Source organism: Ranitomeya imitator, chromosome 2, assembly GCF_032444005.1.
Source record: "Ranitomeya imitator isolate aRanImi1 chromosome 2, aRanImi1.pri, whole genome shotgun sequence".
NCBI lineage: Eukaryota > Metazoa > Chordata > Amphibia > Anura > Dendrobatidae > Ranitomeya > Ranitomeya imitator.
This window is the reverse complement of record NC_091283.1, coordinates 626,394,253-626,406,984: the sequence shown is the minus strand read 5'-3', so window position 1 is coordinate 626,406,984 and position 12,732 is coordinate 626,394,253.

Genomic DNA, 12,732 nt, shown 5'->3' with positions numbered 1-12,732 from the left:
ATGGCACCATTGAAGCTCTAAAAAACTATAGAGAGAAAAATACTTTATCTAAAAAACTAATTAAAACTGCCAAAAAGGAAACAGAGAAGCACATTGCTAAGGAGAGTAAAACTAATCCCAAACTGTTCTTCAACTATATCAATAGTAAAAGAATAAAAACTGAAAATGTAGGCCCCTTAAAAAATAGTGAGGAACGAATGGTTGTAGATGACGAGGAAAAAACTAACATATTAAACACCTTCTTCTCCACGGTATTCACGGTGGAAAATGAAATGCTAGGTGAAATCCCAAGAAACAATGAAAACCCTATATTAAGGGTCACCAATCTAACCCAAGAAGAGGTGCGAAACCGGCTAAATAAGATTAAAATAGATAAATCTCCGGGTCCGGATGGCATACACCCACGAGTACTAAGAGAACTAAGTAATGTAATAGATAAACCATTATTTCTTATTTTTAGGGACTCTATAGCGACAGGGTCTGTTCCGCAGGATTGGCGCATAGCAAATGTGGTGCCAATATTCAAAAAGGGCTCTAAAAGTGAACCTGGAAATTATAGGCCAGTAAGTCTAACCTCTATTGTTGGTAAAATATTTGAAGGGTTTCTGAGGGATGTTATTCTGGATTATCTCAATGAGAATAACTGTTTAACTCCATATCAGCATGGGTTTATGAGAAATCGCTCCTGTCAAACCAATCTAATCAGTTTTTATGAAGAGGTAAGCTATAGGCTGGACCACGGTGAGTCATTGGACGTGGTATATCTCGATTTTTCCAAAGCGTTTGATACCGTGCCGCACAAGAGGTTGGTACACAAAATGAGAATGCTTGGTCTGGGGGAAAATGTGTGTAAATGGGTTAGTAACTGGCTTAGTGATAGAAAGCAGAGGGTGGTTATAAATGGTATAGTCTCTAACTGGGTCGCTGTGACCAGTGGGGTACCGCAGGGGTCAGTATTGGGACCTGTTCTCTTCAACATATTCATTAATGATCTGGTAGAAGGTTTACACAGTAAAATATCGATATTTGCAGATGATACAAAACTATGTAAAGCAGTTAATACAAGAGAAGATAGTATTCTGCTACAGATGGATCTGGATAAGTTGGAAACTTGGGCTGAAAGGTGGCAGATGAGGTTTAACAATGATAAATGTAAGGTTATACACATGGGAAGAAGGAATCAATATCACCATTACACACTGAACGGGAAACCACTGGGTAAATCTGACAGGGAGAAGGACTTGGGGATCCTAGTTAATGATAAACTTACCTGGAGCAGCCAGTGCCAGGCAGCAGCTGCCAAGGCAAACAGGATCATGGGGTGCATTAAAAGAGGTCTGGATACACATGATGAGAGCATTATACTGCCTCTGTACAAATCCCTAGTTAGACCGCACATGGAGTACTGTGTCCAGTTTTGGGCACCGGTGCTCAGGAAGGATATAATGGAACTAGAGAGAGTACAAAGGAGGGCAACAAAATTAATAAAGGGGATGGGAGAACTACAATACCCAGATAGATTAGCGAAATTAGGATTATTTAGTCTAGAAAAAAGACGACTGAGGGGCGATCTAATAACCATGTATAAGTATATAAGGGGACAATACAAATATCTCGCTGAGGATCTGTTTATACCAAGGAAGGTGACGGGCACAAGGGGGCATTCTTTGCGTCTGGAGGAGAGAAGGTTTTTCCACCAACATAGAAGAGAATTCTTTACTGTTAGGGCAGTGAGAATCTGGAATTGCTTGCCTGAGGAGGTGGTGATGGCGAACTTAGTCGAGGGGTTCAAGAGAGGCCTGGATGTCTTCCTGGAGCAGAACAATATTGTATCATACAATTATTAGGTTCTGTAGAAGGACGTAGATCTGGGGATTTATTATGATGGAATATAGGCTGAACTGGATGGACAAATGTCTTTTTTCGGCCTTACTAACTATGTTACTATCTATAGATATACTGTATCTATGGTTAGATATATCTATAGATAGATATATGAATAGATCTATCTATCTATAGATAGATCTATCTATCTATCTGTCTATCTATCTCATTCCTTCCATCTGTCTGTCTGTGTGTAATGGAGTGTGGGTTGGACAAATGCAAAAGAGGAGGTTGGACAAGAAATGACAGCACTGCTTTCAAAAACGCATACAAATCCGCATCAAAAAACGCATTAAAAACGCAGCAAATCCGCACCTGCGTTTTCTGGCAAGAGAAGGAAGAATCTGCAAAGAAAATTCCACAGGAAAATCTGCAACGTGTGCACATACCCTTATTATAATAGTTCTGCACTTCTGAAACCGAGCTCTAAATACACCATAAATCTCCACATCAACCGTGAGAAGCCTAAATCAAGCAGCTGGTAGCCATCACCAGGGTGAGCGCAGTACAAAGCCAATTTTACATAGCCCAATTGTATAATACATAACTAAGCCCAGGACTCCCCCTAGTGGTAAATATAAAGGTTTCCTTCTTTAGAAAGTCCATATTTGTTAAAGGGGCCCCTTGAAAATACATTTTGTGTCCATGTGTTAGGACTCCCAGCATTCTCAGCAAAAGAGCTGATTCAAATCAATGGATTGTAGAACCAAACAGGTCTGCCAGTAACCACTGTCTACTTTGGCCACCAGATATAGCCTGATCCCCACTGTCAGCCCAGGATTCCTTAATAGGGTGTATGATAATGGGTTTACACACTAAAAACCTCATTAGTATTTTTTCTTTATAAAGGCTCAGAATTTCACATTTAGGCTATGTGCACATGTTGCTTTTTTTCGTGTTGAAAACGCTTACAAAATGCATCCCATTATTTTTTATGGAATTCCGCATTGTTGTGCCCATGCTGCGTTTTTTCCGCAAAAAAAAAAAGCATTGCAGAAAAAAACGCAGCATGTTCATTCATTCATTTTGTGGAATTTCGGTGATTTTGCCGCTATATAATTGTATTGGGATGCTCCGGAAAAAAACGTGCAAAAAACACGAGCGGATTTCCTGCGAAAGGAGTCCGGTTTTGCTCAGGAAAATTCTGCACACATTCTGCAACATGGGCACATAGCCTTAGAGATACCAGGAAACAATGCCATTCTCCCAATGTATGGCCTTTGGTTGATTAGCTCTATCACTACTGGGGTTGTCCACCACTTTTTTTGGCCTAGCATGATCTAGAAATGAACAATAATGTATACTCAATATATGAACTCAGCTTCTTCTCTCTTCGTGCTCCCCAGAGTTCTCCCACGTCTTGTTTTTGTCTTTTCTGGTTCTGTACATGCTGTTTCAGTCATATAACCGCTGCAGTCAATCACTGACAGTAGGAGTTGGGAATGGCAACAAGCACTGGCAGGCTTCAGCAGGCACATGCCTGTTGGGAGAGGATGCTTAAGGGTATGTGCACACGTAGATGGAACCACTGCGGATTTTTCCGCAGCTGTTTTTGTAAATCGGCAGGTAAACCGCACTGCGGATTACCTGTGGATTTACCGCGTTTTCTTTGTAGATTTTGTGCGGATTCCTATTATGGAGCAGGTGTAAACCACAGTGGAATCCGCACAAAGAATTGACATGCTGCGGAATAAACAACGTAGCATTTCCGCGTGGTGTTTTCTGCAGCACGGGCACAGCGGATTCTGTTTTCCATAGGTTTACACGGTACTGTAAACGCAAGGAAAACTGCTGCAGATCCGCAGCAAAACCCGCAACGTGTGCACATACCCTAAAGTTGGGAAGAGACCCAGACAATGCTATGGACAATCCCTTTAAGGCACGTATATGGTGGGTACGGAAAGTATTCAGACCCCTATAAATTTTTCATTCTTTGTTTCATTGCAGCCATTTGGTAAGTTCAAAAAAGTTCATTTTTTCTCATTAATGCACACTCTGCAACCCATCTTGACTAAAAAAAAAATCAGAAATGTAGAAATTTTTGCAAATTTATTAAAAAAGAAAAACTGAAATATCACAGGATCATAAGTATTCAGACTCATGTATAGGGTCATTACAAACAGAGTGATCTATTTCAAGTGTGTATTTCTGTTAATGCTGAGGATTATGGCTTACAGTCAATGAAAACCCAGAAGTCATTATCTAAGCAAATTAGAATACTTTATAACACCAGTTAAAAACATGATTTTAAAATCCGAAATGATGGCCTACTGAAATGTATGTTCAGTGAATGCACTCAATACTTGGTCAGGGCTCCTTTTGCATCAATTACTGCATCAATATTGTGTGGCATGGAGGCGATCAGCCTGTGGCACTGCTGAGGTGTTATGGAAGCCCAGGTTGCTTTGGTAGCAGCCTTTGGCTCATCTGCATTGTTGGGTCTGGTGTCTCATCTTCCTCTTGACAATACCCCATAGATTCTCTATGGGGTTAAGGTCAGACAAGTTTTCTGGCCAATCAGTCACAATGATACTGTTGTTTTTAAAGCAGGTATTGGTACTTTTGGCAGTGTGGACAAGTGCCAAGTTCTGCTGGAGAATTAAATTTACATCTCCAAAAAGCTCGTCAGCAGAGGGAAGCATGAAGTGCTCTAAAATTTCCTGGTAGACTGCAGCGCTGACTTTGGTCTTGCTAAAACACAGTGGACCTACACCAGCAGATGATATGGCTCCCCAAACCATCACTGATTGTGGAAACTTCACACTAGACCTCAAGCAGCTTGGACTGTGTGCCTCTTCACTCTTCCACCAGACTCTGGGACCTTGATTTCCAAATGAAATGCAAAATTTACTTTCATCTGAAAACAACACCTTGGACCACTGAGCAACAGTCCAGTTCTTTTTCTCCTTTGCTAACCAGCAAAGGTAAAGCAGACAGCTGTGAGATGATATTATCAGGCTAGGAAGGTCCATGGTTATTGGGCTTTCCCAGCTTAAAAATACCAATTCCCAGCCGCCCAAGAAGTGGCGCATCACATTAGATGCACCAGTTCTGGCGCTTTCCCTTTGCTCTTCCCGATTGCCCTGGTGTGGTGGCAATAGGGATAATGGTAGTTGGGGTTGATGTCATCTTTATTTGAATAAAGACCCCAACACTTTCCCTGGTTCACCAATTTATTGCAGAAAAAAATCCCATGCAGGTCCACCATAATAAACGTAAACTGAATCTGACATCCATTAACATCACCCCGATCGCCAACGCAGCAGGGCAATCGGGAAGAGCAAAGGGAAAGCGCCATAATTAGCACATCTAATTGTGATGCATCAATTATAGGGAAGCTGTAGGCTGGTATTGTTAGGCTGGGAATGGCACATTAACCAGGGACCTTCCCAGCCTGTAGCTGTATGCTTTACATTTGCTGGTTATCAAATATCGGGGGGGGACCCCAAGTTGTTTTCTTCATTTACTTATTAGCTAAATACATGTAAACTACACACACAAAGCACTAAATATACACGTACACAAATGTGTGTTTATGAAACTTTTTCCAAATCCAAGGACTGCTTATGTTTTCTTATGTCCGAATTTAAAAAAAAACAAAAAACTTCTATTTTTAACCATCACATATGGTTTTTGTACAAAACATGCGGGAAATTACATACAAGCTAAATTAACAAGAACATTTTTAATCAGTGTACGGTCCGTGTGTCCGTTTTCACCATCAGTGTACGGTCCGTGTGTCCGATTTTACCATCAGAGTTTTTCCAGCATGGATAAAGTAAATTACAAAGCTTCTCCTATACTTTTGCTATGTTATATACAGCCAGCACATGGGTGCCATCCGTACGCGGCACGCGTTTTTCACAGGTCCATAGACTTGCTTTAGCTCTTGTCATCCACGATACCGGAAAAAGACAGACGACTTGTGAATAGCACCATAGATTATAATGGGTACGTGTTATATCTGGGAAAAAACGCACACAATACATATGCAATCGACTGTACCTTGTATCCTACAAATTGTAAGTTGGTGGGGTTCTGAGGGTACATATCTGTACCAATGATATTAATGCATGTCTCTATGACATGTCAGAAGAAGGCTGGTTGACCTCCTCTTTAATGGGAACCTGTCATGTTAAAATGGTATCTGATCGGCAGAAATATGTTATAGAGTAGAGACTGATCAGATTGGTACATTTTCGTGACAAAAGTTTCAGCAAAACGTGCATATTATTGATTAAAATCCCTGGTATCTCTGTCCTTCTGTCTGTCTGTCTTGGATATTCATTGGTCACAGCCTCTGTCTGTCATGGAATCCAAGTAAAGAACAAGACGTGCACTCTCGCTGGTAATGGTGCAGACTGAACGTGGAGGGATCCTCCAAAGTATAGTCACAAACATCAACAGTCGCACTCAGAAAAGTATCTTCAGAGTATTATTAGCCAAACAAGTGTTTTTTTTATTTTGAAGGTGCTTGCCTTATGAGTTTACTCCTATAAATCACCCCGAGAGTATACGTATAACGGTCCTATGATACCTCTGATGTTACCTACTACGGCTCCTCTCCAGCATCTTGAAGGGTTCCACTATACTGCCGCCTTATCTACTACTATACGGACATAGTGTGATCTCTATTGAACAGGGACATTATACTTGTACACTTGTTTGGCTAATAATACTCTGAAGATACTTTTCAGAGTGCGACTGTTTATGTTTGTGTCATGGAATCCAAGTCGCTGATTGGTCGTGGCAAAATGCCAACGACCATTGCCACGACCAATCAGCGACGGCCACAGTCCGGCGGCAATATGGCTGCTCTTTCCTCCCTGCAGTCAGTGCCAGCTCCATACTCCCCTCCAGTCATCCCTCACACAGGGTTAATGCCAGCGTTAACGAAGCGCAGCGTAACGCACTCCGGTTACGCAGCTATTAACCCTGTGTGACCAACTTTTTACTATTGATGCTGCGTATCCAGCATCAATAGTAAAAAGATCTAATGTTACAATAATTAAAAAAACAAAAACGTTATTCTCACCCTCAGACGTGGCGCGGTGTCCTCGGCAGTGCAAGCGGCAGGTTCCGGTGCGAAGGATGCTATACGAGAAGGACCTGTCATAACGTCACGGTCATGTGACGTCATCACAGGTCCAGCGCTCATACCAACCCTGGGACCGGAAGCTGCCGCGTGCACGCACACAGGCGCCAGGACTACAAGGGGCCCTCGGAAGGCGAGTACATTTATTTTTTAACCTGTTACATATGTGGCTGGGCAATATACCACGTAGCTGGGCAATATACTACGTGATTAGCCAATATACTACGCGTCTGTGCTGTATACTACGTCGTAGGCAATATACTACGTGGGCTGTGCAATATACTACGTGGGCTGTGCAATATACTACGTGGTTGGGTAATGTAGTATGTGACTGGGCAATATACTACGTGGCTGGCCAATATACTACGTGGACATGCATATTCTAGAATACCCAATGTGTTAGATTCGGGCCACCATCTAATATTATTTATATATATATATATATATATACACACATACACATTTAATTTTATACATAGTGGCCCTACTCAGTGATTGACAGTCTTCCCTGTATGATTGTGCATGTAACCGGGTGTATGGAGCAGGGTCACCGGGTAAGCCTACCCCATACCTGGCAGATTATGGCTGTGCATTACACCCAGGACCTGCCACAAAGAATCACGGGTGGAGTGAGCTCCGCCCGCTATTTTTAACCTTCTAAGGGCCACAGTCAAACTCTGACAGCGATATTTAACATCTGCCGGCGTGGGGGCACAACATTCCATATGCCCATCAGTATGCCCGTGACGTGATCATGGGTGGACAATGGGTTGGTGTGACAGCCCGCCTGTCATTATGGAGCTCCTTTGAAGCACAACCTGTGGCCAGGCTTCAAAGGAGAATGTGATTTCTGTTATATGCAGTGATATCGCTGCATATAACACAAACGATCAGATGATCGCAGCTTCAAGTCTTCTAAGGGGATTAACAAGAATAAGTTTAAAAAAGAAAAAAAGCTGAAATCACTCCCCTTTTGCCCCATTAAAAAATAGAGATATTAAAAAATACTCGTGGTATTTTCAGAAAAGTCTGATCAATCAAAATATAAAAATAACCAGAACAGTAAAAACCGTAAACAAAAAAGTCAAGAATGCCAAAATTATGTTTTACAGATTGCTGCAATTCCACAAAAAAATGCTGTAACATGCGATCAAAAAGTCACATTTATCCTACAATGGTATAAATAAAAATGTCTCATCCCTCTAAAATTAAGACATCACACAGCTCCGTCGCCTGAAAAATAAAAACGTTATCGCAACGCAACCCAAAAAATTGTAAATCTCTTGTTTTTAAACTTCTGATTTTTTCCACTGCTAAAATAATAATAAAAAAAAAAACACTGGATGCATTTGATTTTGCCGTAATTGTACTGAATAGCAGAATCATATTTGAAGGTCATTTTTAACACAAAGTGTACATCGTAAAGACAATTTCCAAAAGATTCCCCAAAACAATGTCAGAATTGCAGGTTGTTTTTTTTTCTTTTCTTCTTCACAATTTCTTCCCACTTGGAATTTTGTCTGCTGAACGGAAAAATCTCCTGATGAAGAAATTAACATATTTATAGGTCCCATTTACCAAATAGAGGTCAACAGTAGTGATTAGCGAGTGTACTCGTTGCTCGGGTTTTCCGAGCACGCTAACCTCCGAGTATTTATGACTGCTTGGAGATTAAGTTTTCATCCTGGCAGCTGAATGATTTATAGCTACAGTGCCTACAAGTAATATTCAACCCCCTGCAGATTTAGCAAGTTTAATAAGATGCAAATAAGTTAGAGCCTTCAAACTTCAAACAAGAGCAGGATTTATTAACAGATGCATAAATCTTACAAACCAAAAAGTTTTGCTGCTCAGTTAAATTTTTTATAAATTTTAAACATAAAAGTGTGTAATATTTTGTATAGGTTTAATATTTTGTGGAATAACCTTTGTTTGCAATTACAGCTAATAATCGTCTTTTATAAGACCTGATCAGGCCGGCACAGGTCTCTGGAGTTATCTTGGCCCACTCCTCCATGCAGATCTTCTCCAAGTTATCTAGGTTCTTTGGGTGTCTCATGTGGACTTTAATCTTGAGCTCCTTCCACAAGTTTTCAATTGGGTTAAGGTCAGGAGACTGACTAGGCCACTGCAACACCTTGATTTTTTGCCTCTTGAACCAGGTCTTGGTTATCTTGGCTGTGTGCTTTGGGTCGTTGTCTTGTTGGAAGATGAAATGACGACCCATCTTAAGATCCTTGATGGAGGAGCGGAGGTTCTTGGCCAAAATCTCCAGGTACGCCGTGCTATCCATCTTCCCATGGATGCGGACCAGATGGCCAGGCCCCTTGGCTGAGAAACAGCCCCACAGCATGATGCTGCCACCACCATGCTTGACTGTAGGGTTGGTATTCTTGGGGTCGTATGCAGTGCCATCCAGTCTCCAAACGTCACGTGTGTGGTTGGCACCAAAGATCTCCATCTTGGTCTCATCAGACCAGAGAACCTTGAACCAGTCTCAGAGTCCTCCAAGTGATCATGAGCAAACTGTAGACGAGCCTTGACATGAAGCTTTGAAAGTAAAGGTACCTTACGGGCTCGTCTGGAACGGAGACCATTGCGGTGGAGTACGTTACTTATGGTATTGACTGAAACCAATGTCCCCACTGGCATGAGATCTTCCCGGAGCTACTTCCTTGTCCTTGGGTTAGCCTTGACTCTTTGGACAAGCCTGGCCTCAGCACGGGAGGAAACTTTCAAAGGCTGTCCAGGCCGTGGAAGGCTAACAGTAGTTCCATAAGCCTTCCACTTCCGGATGATGCTCCCAACAGCGGAGACAGGTAGGCCCAACTCCTTGGAAAGGGTTTTGTACCCCTTGCCAGCCTTGTGACCCTCCACGATCTTGTCTCTGATGGCCTTGGAAAGCTCCTTTGTCTTTCCCATGTTGACCATGTATGAGTGCTGTTCACAAGTTTGGGGAGGGTCTTAAATAGTCAGAAAAGGCTGGAAAAAGAGATAATTAATCCAAACATGTGAAGCTCATTGTTCTTTGTGCCTGAACTACTTCTTAATACTTTAGGGGAACCAAACAGAATTCTGGTGGGTTGAGGGGTTGAATAATAAATGACCCTCTGAAAAGACTTTTCACAATTTAAAAAATAAATAAACAAAGAAATAACATTCTTTTTTGCTGCAGTGCATTTCACACTTCCAGGCTGATCTACAGTCCAAATGTCACAATGCCAAGTTAATTCCAAATGTGTAAACCTGCTAAATCTGCAGGGGGTTGAATACTACTTGTAGGCACTGTATTAGCCAGCTTGATTACATGTGGGGGTTCCCTAGCAACCCCCACATGTACTCAGCCTAGCTACTAGCTGTAAATCATTCAGCTGCCAGGATGAAAACTAAATCTCCGAGCAGTCATAAATACTCGGAGGTCACCCGAGCGTGCTCGGGAAAACTCGAGCAACGAGTACACTCACTCATCACTAGTCAACAGACAAAACTAGTCCAATGTATACATTGTACCCAAAGTGATGCCACCTGGCATGGATGGGACCCATCTTTTTACAAATGAAAAACCAGCTATTGGAACTAGGAGACCACTAAGGTACGGCTATTTAACACTAATGGCATTTGGTAGATTCACAATAAAATATTCTAGATTATTGGGTAATTACAAAGGTATAGAGGCAAGGCCGGTGTTAGAAGACAGGCGAGGGGAGGCAAACTGGGCAATCGTAGTACCGTAACTTAAAACTTGCAAAGTCTTCCTCATGGCCCCCAACTATCACAGGTCTTTAATAGTAATAGTCTTTTCATAAGGCAAAGGGACCTGTTAGGCCGCATAGTCTCTAGGGCCTAAAAGGTCTATAAAAACAGATGAAAACCCTTTAAAGGGCCACTGTCAGCATCTGGCTTACCGCTTCGGGTCAGGTAGTGTAAACCAGGCCTTACGTGCCATTAGCTTTACTGTTTATCCATTGTAGGCTTATATTTGTGTGCAATTTATTCAGTGCTGGTATATACAGTCATGGTCAAAAGTATTGACACCCCTGCAATTCTGTCAGATAATACTCATTTTCTTCCTGAAAATGATTGAAAACACAAATTCTTTGGTATTATTATCTTCATTTAATTTGTCTTAAATGAAAAAACACAAAAGAGAATGAAGCAAAAAGCAAAACATTGATCATTTCACACAAAATTCCAAAAATGGGCCAGACAAAAGTATTGGCACCCTCAGCCTAATACTTGGTTGCACAACCTTTAGCCAAAATAACTGCGACCAACCGCTTCCGGTAACCATCAATGAGTTTCTTACAATGCTCTGCTGGAATTTTAGACCATTCTTCTTTGGCAAACTGCTCCAGGTCCCTGATATTTGAAGGGTGCCTTCTCCAAACTGCCATTTTTAGATCTCTCCACAGGTTTTCTATGGGATTCAGGTCTGGACTCATTGCTGGCCACCTTAGAAGTCTCCAGTGCTTTCTCTCAAACCATTTTCTAGTTCTTTTTGAAGTGTGTTTTGGGTCATTGTTCTGCTGGAAGACCCATGACCTCTGAGGGAGACCCAGCTTTCTAACACTGGGCCCTACATTATGCTGCAAAATTTGTTGGTAGTCTTCAGATTTCATAATGCCATGCACACGGTCAAGCAGTCCAGTGCCAGAGGCAGCAAAGCAACCCCAAAACATCAGGGAACCTCTGCCATGTTTGACTGTAAGGGCCGTGTTCTTTTCTTTGAATTACTCTTTTTTTCTCCTGTAAACTCTATGTTGATGCCTTTGCCCAAAAACCTCTACTTTTGTCTCATCTGACCAGAGGACATTCTTCCAAAACGTTTTAGGCTTTTTTAGGTAAGTTTTGGCAAACTCCACCCTGGCTTTTTTATGTCTCGGGGTAAGACGTGGGGTCTTCCTGGGTCTCCTACCATACAGTCCCTTTTCATTCAGACGCCGACGGATAGTACGGGTTGACACTGTTGTACCCTCGGACTGCAGGGCAGCTTGAACTTGTTTAGATGTTAGTCGAGGTTCTTTACCCAACATCCGCACAATCTTGCGTTGAAATCTCAATTTTTCTTTTCCGTCCACATCTAGGGAGGTTAGCCACAGTGCCATGGGCTTTAAACTTCTTGATGACACTGCGCACGGTAGACACAGGAACATTCAGGTCTTTGGAGATGGACTTGTAGTCTTGAGATTGCTCATGCTTCCTCACAATTTGGTTTCTCAAGTCCTCAGACAGTTCTTTGGTCTTCTTTCTTTTCTCCATGCTCAATGTGGTACACACAAGGACAGAGGCTGAGTCAACTTTAATCCATGTCAACTGGCTGCAAGTGTGATTTACCTATTGCCACAGTTACTGTAGGTGCCACAGGTAAGTTACAGGTGCTGTTAATTACACAAATTAGAGAAGCATCACATGATTTTTCGAACAGTGCCAATACTTTTGTCCACCCCCTTATTATGTTTGGTGTGGAATTATATCCAATTTGGCTTTGGGACAATTCTTTTTGTGTTTTTTCATTTAAGACAAATTAAATGAAGATAATACCAAATAATTTGTGTTTGCAATCATTTTCAGGAAGAAAATGAGTATTATCTGACAGAATTGCAGGGGTGTCAATGCTTTTGGCCATGACTGTAGTATGTGATTTACGAGATATATATTTGCGTGGTATTTATTCACAGCGAATACATATTCACACACAGCCAAGAGAAGTGTTTAATTTATAGGGAGTTTGTAAGCTCCAAAAATCAAATTAT